Source organism: Amphiura filiformis, chromosome 6 (assembly GCF_039555335.1).
Source record: "Amphiura filiformis chromosome 6, Afil_fr2py, whole genome shotgun sequence".
In the NCBI taxonomy this organism is placed as follows: Eukaryota; Metazoa; Echinodermata; class Ophiuroidea; order Amphilepidida; family Amphiuridae; genus Amphiura; species Amphiura filiformis.
This window is the reverse complement of record NC_092633.1, coordinates 27,310,011-27,322,290: the sequence shown is the minus strand read 5'-3', so window position 1 is coordinate 27,322,290 and position 12,280 is coordinate 27,310,011.

The window sequence follows — 12,280 nt, the reverse complement described above, 5'->3', positions numbered from 1 at the left end:
CACATTTGGCGACCCTTACGTTGTCGAATATTCAAGTCAAATTTAAGCTGTGTCTTAAACGACGTCCAAACTTATATGAAGGCATTATTGAACATTGACTAATAAGCTTCTGAAGTAACCTCGTAATGAAATCTGACACCACAAAATAGAAAATCTGGTTAATACCTGTCTGGCAATTTCTAGGTCTAACCAGAGAGTAGATATGCCTATTTTCGAGGTTTCTTTTTACAACACAAAAATATCACGAATGTTGGTAGTTCGCAAGTGAAGAGTGTCCACACTATCGATAGGATTTTCAATCCAATCGCCTAGATCCATTAATGAGTTCAATGAATTACGTCCTGATACCGATGAAGTTTCAGCTCTCCATAAGGCCAACACATATGACCTGCTTAGTGATATGTTACATGAGCTGTATACAAAAGGCTTAATATCAGATCAGTATTCGTTTGTGCATCAGTGGCGTAACTAGGAGGGGGGGGGGGGACAGGGTCAGGGGCGGGGTCAGGGGTCAGTTATCGGGAGCTCCAATATGCCAAAAATAGTCAGGGTGCTTCGCGCGCATTTGTATCATAAACCTCTTTTGTCGCCAAAGGTGCTGGATTCACTATACTATTTTTTCAACCCCATCCACCCATGTCAAAAAGAAATTTACGCCACTGTTCCGGGGACACATTCCAAGCAGATCCCAAGACTCCTCAGACCACCCATCCCGTGTCGCCCAGTGCGACGAGGGTGTTCACGCGCTTACAAACCCAAACAGCATGAACGATGCCTGCTCCCTCATTTATTATGTTTGCCCCCGCTTCCCCCCATGAAAATGTCTAGTTACGCCACTGTTGTGCATAATGTTCTGCACATGAAAATGCAAAATATTAGTCATTACAATTTATTACAAATATTTGGATTTTTACGATAAATACATGGTATAAAACAACTAATTAATTCTCCTATGATGTCATCAGGTCAATGGTTCCTATATATCCCGTATGTGTCTCTGAATTCATTGATATTTTAGACCAATTTTTCTACCCATGTACACAGATGGATCTGTTTTCTGGTCATTCTTCCATGCAAATGAGCGAATGTCACACCTGTGGTCTAACAGATATATCAGGGTAAGTTATAAAGGGAAGAAATTTGTATGATTTTGGCTACAGTGCCGTACCGGGCAGTTGGGGCAAGTTGCTCTTTGCTCGATACACCGGGACAATAATATATCTTTATTCTTGAAAAAACGGACAAAACATGGTAAAATGGACACAACACGGAAAGTCACAAGAAAACAGAAAAACACGGAAAGTGACATATGTGACCGTCCACGGCGAATGAGCCGTAAATTCCTCCCCCGGTCAATTTTGTTTCATTTCGTGTTTAAAAAATAAACATCATAAACTTAAAAATGGTATATCATTTAACTTCAAACGATATCCAGAAGCGGGGTTATGGTTTGTTAAACTTTGCTCCTTCAACAAAATCATAGCTTTTTACGTTTTTACATGTGTCTCTTTTTCCACATTGTTGGCAATAAATATCAAACAGTCATAATTGGCGGTCATTTCAAATCATCCCCAAGTCAACGAGGTTTAAGAAAGTTCTCTCATTGTTAATTGTTGGTTATGCATACCTGTACAAAATACAATGCCTGGTAACCCACCACTTGAACAGGATTTAGCAATATAAGCAAACAAAGACCAGAGCTATTAAAAGTTCTATAGCCATCTAAGGTAGAAGCTTATTATCCACTTCAACAATATGATTATTGATTAGTTTTTGACTATCGAAATGAGACGGATGTCGGGCCAGCTTAAGTTACCGATGAATATGACCTTCGTACACATTTTACACCGTAACTCAGAATACAATTTAGGGAATTTACGGCTCATTTGTGCTGCCGGGTCACATATTGACAAAACGGAATCTCAAAAGTAGAACACAAAAAAACGTGGCATTAATGTAGTTTTAATGCTAAAATGAGCTCATAATGAGGTTGATGTATTAGTATAGCAACACAATAAAAGATTGACAAAGCTGGGCGAAATTTATTTGACACAAGGAAAAATAGCACGACACCATTGACAAATTTATTCAGGAAAGAAAGAGAGGGCGCAAATCCTGCTAAGATCTTAATACAGGGAGTGAAATCACTGTTGCTTAAAATGGTCACATTCATAATCCAACAAGTAGAAGTACCTATGTGCAACATATTTTCTATTACATTTATTACTTTTATAAATTATTTAGGTGAAAAAACGAGTCAATGGTTTCTCCCCTGTGTGATATCCCTGTGAAATGATCATGACGATGGCTGCCATAGGGTATGATGCATGGACCAATCATATTGATTATGGTGTGGGCCTACTAAAAATATTGATTGGAACTCATTTATAGGGCCTTCATCAGAATTTAATCATATAGTGAATGTGTGTAAGAGGTGGCTGCTCGAAGACAGTTTACTCTTGAAGAACGAGAAGTGCCAGGAATTAACATTTCGAACAAGTACACTTGGCATAGTGGCGGAACAGGCCAGAATGAATCAAATCACCATTGCAGCATCAGCTCTGCAGAAGCTCCGTTGATGAGTTTTAGGGAGTCCGTAAACACACCTCAGATAACCCAAGCTCAAGCTGGAACCTTCAACAGAATAACCGGAATGACCTTGAAGCTATCCGTATTCAGCGAAGAAAAAGTATGGGATCTGGCCTCTTTGTTGAAAATGGCACATCTCCTGAACGAAAGCATTTTATCACAGTCTATATTATTCTCATGAAAGATATGCATCTTCTTTGTATCACAGTAATAAACTTTGGTATGAGAACAGTTTCAAAATAAGTTTTCTGTTACATTTTTAGATACTCTGTATTACAGAGAGACACCCGGCTGGCCAGGTGTTTCTTCGATCAACCGAATGACATTAATGTTTAATTTTTTCGGTATACGTATACATTTACTGAACCATTTTCATGATTATATATAGCCATCTTTACGCAATAATAAATTCCGTTGTATATTTACGGGTTAGAATAGGATGGCGCTGTTATATCAGAAACGTCGAGACAGAATAATTGCCTATTTGATAGTGATCGTTAGATGATTTTGTGGTTCTCCAAATACGCACATTAACCATGTCAACAGTACGTACTGCGTATTTGGATGGTGACGAAGACGACAACAACGTACGACGACGATCTTGACTAGAATAATGCTGAAAACAAAACAAATCCAATAATGATAAAATATGTAGACGATGAAGCTACATGTGCAATGTGCAACAGCTGATTATGATGATGTAATTTCAATACTGAAGATGGCCATGCAGTTGCTATTGATGAAGAAGTGCAATCTAATTTTGCCCAAAATGAAGATTTACTTAGTATTCGATGGACCAGTGCGCGCGAAGCACTCTATTTTGGTCCGAAACACGTTTTTTTTTTGACACAGGGCAGTTGTTGCTTTATTTTTCTTCTATTATGATTTTTAGAGGAGACGTCTTCCATGGAAAATTAAGAGGGAGGGACGAGTCTCCCATCCTCCCCAAGTGCCGTCCCTGTGCCCAACGACAACGACAACAACGACGATAATCATTATGTTGATCTTTAATATTTGTGGTCCTTATTTACATATCATTACCGACGAATAATGCTATGAAACTAAAGAGAATTACGGACGTATATTTTGTGCAGTCCTTGGAAATGGAAATGGCGGTATTATAAATAATTAAAACCTGACAGCAAGAAAGTGCAAAGAATTTATATTTCTCATTTCTAATACTAGAACAATTTCTATTACAAACTTGACGTTTACACAAAATAAATTGAACAGTTACATTTATTTCATTACAAAAATGGCATACTATAAAAAGCCGATCATTTGACAACAATTTAATTGCGCATTTAACCCAATATAGAATTCGAGTCAAGCTCTGCTTCTTTATATAATGAGCGCCCTCTAGCCAGGTTAGACCATCATTTTAATAATAATATGCTATTAACATTTGAATTGGACACATGCAAATTACTAAGTGTCACATCCTGATTTAAATGATCCTTGGCATTTTCCTGGGTAACCTCCTCGACCTATTTTGGTTGGAGTTAGGCCGCAGATTGTTGTAGGTTTCCTACGACTAGTCTTGTGGCCTGTAATATATTGCATTTTAGGTGCACAAAATATCCTTGGTTGAACTGATGTAAGACCGCATGGCTCTTGTTTTGTAACTTAATTTGACGGAATCTGCGTTTTGTTGGGAGGGGAGGGGGACAAAAGTAGATTGACGCCCTCGTCCTAATTTAATATTCATTTATGCAGGCTTATGTTTAAGAGACACAATACAAACTAATTTGCATTATTCAAAAGAGGTGTTCTTGGTGTCATTCAATATACACCAGTATTGTTTACCATCTTCATTTAAATATATGCATAAACTTGCATAATAATAATAATTTTGAGGGGAGACATCCCCCATGGAAAAATTTAGGGGGAAGGGACGAGTCTCCCGTCCTCCTCAACTTCCGGCGCCTGTGCTCAACGACAACGACAATAATGACGATAATCATTATGTTGGTCTTTAACATTTGTGGTCCTTATTTACATTTCATTACCGTGATAAAGGCCAATAATGCTAAGAAACTAAAAAGAATTACGAGCGTATATTTTATGCAGTATTTGAGATGTCACTTTAAAGTCTTGGAAATGGCGGTATTATGAATAATTAAAACATGACAGTAAGAAAGTGCAGATAGAACTTAATGTTTTGTAACCTCTCTTAAAATGTTAGAATTTATATTTCTCATTTCTAAACAAGCACGTAAATTGATTACCCTTACAATTGTTGGAATTTTCTCTCGCAAAGTTATTTATAGATTGCCCCATGGATGGCCATATATCATTTCGTACATTTCCAATATTCAATTAGGTGACGGTTTCCATTTCCAAATTAGGTATGAGATAATATTGAGAAATTGCAATTGAGGGAATCAATTTTACGCTTGTGAGGAAATACTCATAATAGCAAAAACAAATAACCATAATGGATATTCAACTCTGATTTGCTACTAAAAGTATCTCCTTGACAGTATTTATCTGGGGTATTTACTTAACATTTGATGACAATTCATGTCTTTTGAATTCAACTTAACTAAAGCTTATAACAACAACTATCTAACTACAAAAACATAATTTAACATCAAATATGATTTAACACTATGTTTCTTTGCTTCAGAACATGAGTAACTTGCGCAATTAGTATACTACGATATCACACTCCGAACAAAGTATTGATTTGTGTTGGTAAACTCACGTGCTTCTTAGTTGCCAGGAAATTATGGTTAAAACATTGTAAAATGTCATTTTTTATCAATTTTATGTAAAATTCGGAATCTTTTATAAATCAATTGATATCACCCACCATTGCACAGTATTTTTGTGGGACCTAAGAGCACATCTAACACACCAAATTACATTACGAATACGAGAGATGTCCTTCTGATATCAAAATAATTTGATTGTTTTGAAATTTGCAATATAATACAAGTTTTTATATCAAATTATTAATAATTGACATTATGGGTGTGGGTCTGTATCAAAATGACTGGTACCCATTATTTTTTCAAAATTTATTGACACTCTGCCTCTACCGAATACAACATTGAATACCTTATATTTAGCAGGATATATAATACTGTTTCCGACTTGTCATACATCAAGCTTCAGATCAACTAATTTAAATTGAATTTGATATCATGTAACATAAAACATCTAATGTTATAATTGAATGTGGCACAAACAGAATAGCATCGTAAACTAAATATTCAAAGATCTTGTAGAATGTATTAACATTATAATGCTACAACTATGCTAGAGATTTGGCTACCACTTCTATCCTATTCTATTGCACTTTGTGCAAACATCTTTTGCAGCGGAGATTATTAATACATTGGTGGACAATATACGTGTATTACGAAACTTCCCTACGCTGGTGTTGATTTTGTTCATTGCCTAACCTAAACAAACGACAAAGTAGATTACGCAATGCATCGTGTATTGGAATTAAAGAAACAATAGGGGGAAAAATCGAAAAAAAACCCAACAAAAAACAACAAAAAAGCAACAACAACAAACAAATGAGAAACCATTTACAAAATTGGAAGCGTTGTCTCCACACAAAAGATTAAACCCACTGGTCTTGGGCACAAATAGCATAAGATCCGTGGAGGTGATGACATTATTGGAAAACAGTAATTGTACTCTATGCATGGCTAGTGGTCAGGCTTCTTAAGCTACCAGGCTTAAGCAAGCCCAATTACTCCTATCAGTGCTTACAATATCACATTGTACATCACTTTAAAGATAAAGCAATAAAATGGACCCACATTGGCAGGGCTAACCTGCTGGCTTATGACCACTAGCCACACTTTGAGAAATCGGAGGATTAAGTTTGTCGGTATTGTGGTATTGAAGATGACATTGAAATAGTAACAGATTTTAAACTTCTAAATTATGTAATCACTTTCCACATTGTGATAATTCTGCGGATTGTGAAATCAACCTGTGAATGTTTGTACGTTTAATGGAAAGTGAAAGTGACGACCCATACCTACAGTAAGCCAAAAAATTAAGGTACCAGTTGTGTTCTCCCCTGTATATCCTAAATAAAGAAAAATGTGCATTTCTTGAGTTTGAATATATATAAACCAAAGTGCGAATCAAAAGGCACTCAAACGATGGACATTTTGTTACTACTTATTTAGTGTAATATTGGAAGATAAATTTCCCGTAGCTTCAACAATACGATTACGTATCACCTAACGACCCATACCTACAGTAAGCCAAAAAATTAAGGTACCAGTTGTGTTCACCCCTGTATATCCTAAATAAAGAAAAATGTGTCAAAATTAAAACAAGCAGCTAATATCTGAACTCTTTAGCTCTGATTTAAGACCTCATTTGTTGAAATTGGTTTTGGGATCGTTCTTGTGCAATTTCAACGAATGAGGTCTTAAATTTGAGCTATAAGATGCAGCTAGTGGCTGCTGGTTCCAATTATGACATATCTGTCTTTGTTTAGGATATACAGGAGGTGAAAATAAATTACTGGTACCATAATGTTTTGGCTTACTACCCAAAATATTGTGTGTAGAATAATCACAATACGATTACGTATCACCTAACGACCCATACCTACAATAAGCCAACAAATTAAGGAACCAGTTGTGTTCACCCCTGTATATCCTAAATAAAGAAAAATGTGTCAAAATTAAAACAAGCAGCTAATATCTGAACTCTTTAGCTCTGATTTAAGACCTCATTTGTTGAAATTGGTTTTGGGATCGTTCTTGTGCAATTTCAACGAATGAGGTCTTGACATATCTGTCTTTGTTTAGGATAAACAGGAGGTGAAAATAAATTACTGGTACCTTAATTTTTTGGCTTACTACCCAAAACATTGTGTGTAGCGAAAATCTAAATGGGGGCTATTGTTACGTGTTACAAAAATGTCTCAATTACACTAGAGGATAAAATATACGTCTCGATTTTCAACACGTCTCGTTTACGCAACTAAGTCCTTTGTAGGCAATTTATACCTCTTTTGTAACCAGGGAAGCTATAAGGGAAGAGGGATAGCTGCAGCAAGTAGTACTGTCCACTATACCGGTTGTAATAATGCCAGCTCTTAAAATGCTACAAATACCAGCTTTTAAATGTTACCGTCCACGTTGTGCATAAAATTATTCCTGTATGGATGATTCCAAACAAATATTTTTGTGTTCCAATCAAAAACCTCATTATTCTATGTTTATAGTTGCCTGAATGTTATGCACGGAATCACGTCTTCAAAGGTTATCGTTTCAAAATAAAAACACATTTAAAATATTTTCTATTAGTTATAATAAGCTCATTGGCTAATAAATTTGTTAAACATTAATTTTGTTATTAACCATACATGACGAATCTAGAGATGACATGATAGATTTGTTATCAATTATTGTTTCTGTAAAATCATCACTCAATTTAAAGTTCCCCGCTTTCGATTATTTGTATCCTTTTAAACAGCGATATACACCACGTGGTTTTTGCAAATAAAAGGTGGTGCCTTTAATGCCTTAATGCCTTCAATGTGTTTTTGTACGTGACTTTAACTGTCGGCCAATAAGGGACGCACCATTAGACTTCATGGGGGGGGGGGGGTTAGGAAGTTGGGTTCGGTGAATTTTATTTTCGCCGCCAAAGGCGGCAAGTTTTTTTTTTCAATTTCATGCATTTATACATAGTATTAAGTTGGGGAAAGGTTTTTTAGAGTTGGTGGGGAAAGTTGTTTTTGCTCATGTAGTGGGAAAATTTTTTTTTTTCAAAACTTCCTAATCACCGGCGCGATGTGTAATGCTGCGTCCCTAATGGGTAAACAGCGTTTAACGGGATATAGTCGACAAATACTCTCCCCTTCAAAGAAATAAACCATATTCATGGCTAGTTATTTGATCCTTAATTCTTACAAACATGACGTTCATTCATTTGAAAAACCTAATCAAAGTGACTAGCTGTGTATTAAAAACAATACACATGTACATAATAATAGAAACTATTATTCTGGGCAAGATACGGAGATAAAAGTCCAGCACGAATAGTAAACGTATTTGACAAAATTGCAAACTCACGAATCAATCACTTATAAGATTCATAAAATAAAGGTAGTAGTCGGTTGACGTCTGGTAACAGACATTGCAGAAGAAATTGTGTTTAATTCATTCATATTTACACATTGTTGTTGCTTTAATGATTTATAAATATTTAAGCTATTATTTTCATAACGAGCCTCCTTTTTTGAATTTTCATGATATTTTTGCTGAGCTTCATAGTTCAAGTCCTTAATACAGGAAAGGGAATAAGTGAAATGAAATGAAAATATTTAATGACTCATTAACACATCTCTTCGATCAATGTTGCATTTCCCATCCGACATTGAGTGTAGAATACATTTTATAATTGAAGAATCGCCTGGACGCATCGAGATGAGACTCTTGAATTGGCAAGTGGACATCAGTATCACAAAATAATGTGCTTTTACATTATTGAGAGCAAATAAAGAATATAAGCTAGGATAATAGAACATCGGGTTTGAAACTCTAAGGAACTAGATTTAAATCTTTAATTAAGATTAACCTGTGATTTAGTAGAAATTTGAACTATTAACGAAGTCGTGTTTTGGCAGTAGCTTAAGGTTATTTTACAAGGATCAAAAATCATTTGCGCATAATATTGTTTCTTACCGTGTACAGTTTATTGATTTACACCTCTTTGTTGACTATCTAAACCAGTCGGTACATGCATGCCATTGTACAAGAAAGCACAATGTTTCCCATGAGATCGTTTTCGATAGTTATCGTGTTATCAATATATGTGACCGTCCATCTCAAACCGCTCGTAAAGTCGGCAAATTGTATTTCGAGTTACAGTGCAAAATGTGCATAGAGGTTGTATTCATGTGTCCCTAATGTTTGTCCTACATGTTTCTCATTTTAGTCCAGTCAAACACCAATCTTTAATCCTACTGTTGAAGAGGATAATAAGCTTATACTTATGTATAGAATTAGTAAAATGCTTAAGTCTTTGTTTGCTTTGGCTAAATCCTGTTCAAGTGGTGGGTTAACCAACGATTAACAATGAGAGGACATACCTGAACCTCCTTGAGTTGGGGATGATTTAAAGTGACCGCCAATTATGACCATTTGATATTTAATACCAGCAGTGTGGAAAAAGAGAAATAATGTAGTGCCAAAATAATGTACCCTTTTACTGAAGGAGCAAAGTTTAACCAGTTATAACTCCGCTTCTGGATATCGTTTGAAGTCAAATGATATATCATTGTAAAGCTTATGATATATATTTTCTAATACCGGAAGAAAACAAATGTGACCAGGGCCGACTTTACGAGCGTTTCGACCTGGACGGTCATATATTAAGAACACAGCTTAATTCGATTTATTGTAATTGGAATTGGTGTTGATTCCCAGTTTATTACGTGTCTACCAAATGATTTGCCAATACCACAGATCCGGCGAGGTCCCTCAAAACTGTTTGGTAAATCGGAGAAAAACATTTTTCTTTTTACATCCGTCTTTGAGATCGTGTATCCTTTTGGCACGGAATTCCTTATGCCCGAAAAACTTTTTATTATTATGAAATGAAAAGAATGATATTGTTTTTTACTTTTTATTAAAAAGACATAAAAATAGCGCCCCCAATTTTCACACAAATATACAGTTTATATAAAAAATTACCATAAAAAGGAATAAAAGATAGACATAAACGTCAAATGCCAAATTTGTAGCTCTGCAGGTGCAAATAAAATCAGAAATGCACCGATTTTGATCAAAGTGATCTCAAATTGTTCCGCTTGGAATAACATTTTAAACAGAGAATAGTTAGCCATATCTCAAGTATTTTGTTGCATATCATTACGTTGGACAGGAGATACAGCGTGCAGAAATGCCTTAAAAAGGTGTTCCTCTCTAATGACAAGAAGCTCTAAAACTGATTTATTTTCAGATGTGCAATATTTAATTTGTCAATATGGTTCTAGTGCAATAAGTTCAAACATAAAAAGTAATAATAAAAAATATGAAACAATGATGTGCTTGTGTTCAACTTTCGTTGTATGTTATTTTGATGGTTAGTCACTCTTGACACACTATTGTAAAGCTAAAAGGTGTGATGTAATATTATGATTCTACACTATTACCATTAGTAAAAGGTGTGATTTAGGGCCCTAATAACATGATTATACACGATTACCATAGAATAATTCCTGGAAGTGGCAATCCTTCATTAGCATGTGCCGCATTGATATTGAAATGAGCAATTGTGTTATCAATGCATATTCACAATGTTATGGGTAGCACTTTACATCACCTCGTAGGGCATGTCATGAATAATTTAGCGTTTTGAAGCACCTCGTGTCAAAAAAATACAGTGATTTAGGGCTCACATTGGAAAAACTAGAGGAAGGGGATTGATTCTAGTGGCATGCCCCTGTTCTAAAGAAAAAATTAAAGTTAAGTCAAAAATAATCAAATAAATGTAAATAAACACTTCGATTTCGAAACAAATTGTTAAGCCTGTATTAAAAAAGGCTGAAATTGCAACAACTTGCCTATATCTCTATTTATTTATTTATTTATTTATTTATTTATTTATTTATTTAATTTATTTATTTATTTATTTATTTATTTATTTATTTATTTATTTATTTATTTATTTATTTATTTATTTATTTATTTATTTATTTATTTATTTATTTATTTATTTATTTATTTATTTATTTATTTATTTATTTATTATTTATTAAGCGATAAATGACACACTCACTCACTGAAACATTTACTAATAACACTAACTCATCCATTCCCGATACTGAGCCAATTTTTCGTACGCTTAAATTTGTTTCAGAAAAGTTATTACATCCCCCAATATACAAAACGCTGCTCAATATTTGTGATCCTTGGTCGTAGACGAATAATTTGATATACTTTAAAGTGATATAAGAACACTTTCAATTTTTGACCACTGTATAACTCTATGGGTCATTTTGGGGTCGTGTATTTCAAAATGCTCAAAACACAATAAAACATTGTGCGGACGATACTTTCAAGTTTTTGGCTTAGACTATTGTGAAATGGTCAGTTAAGGTGATCGCGTCCCGTTGTTTCAAAGATACGATGAACATGAATAATGGTCTCTTATTGCGACAGTGTCTGACACCACACGTTTTTAATAATATCTGTTGCTGATGACACCCACTTCATTTTTATTGTTGCAAAATAAAACAATCATCTCTCATCCGATTTTGAAATGTGAGACTGTAGCGATGGTTCAACCGGAAAAAGTAAAGAGGGTATTAGTGCATATGTTCCCCGTGTGTTTGGTTTTGAGCGTTATTTAGCGGGGTGTGTAGGGTGTATGTCTTTAGAATAACTGGAAACAGAAAATCTAAATGTATTAATCTTTGCACCAATTTTGGAATTTCAGTGGAAATCCGGAAAGTGAAAATTCTACGCTGCTATTTTAGGTGTGTTTGTATTTGGTGGGATGTGCTAATGGGCGTGGTTTATATTACTTATAGCCTTGAAACTCCAAGAATTACATATTTTATATACCCAAGTAACACACCTGTTTTCAAATCCCTGTGACATTAATGCATGAAGCCGAACGTGTGGATTTTGAATTACTCGGTTTACCTGTTTAATGTTGTTAAACCTGCTGGCCTGTTTACTGCATGTATGTTTTG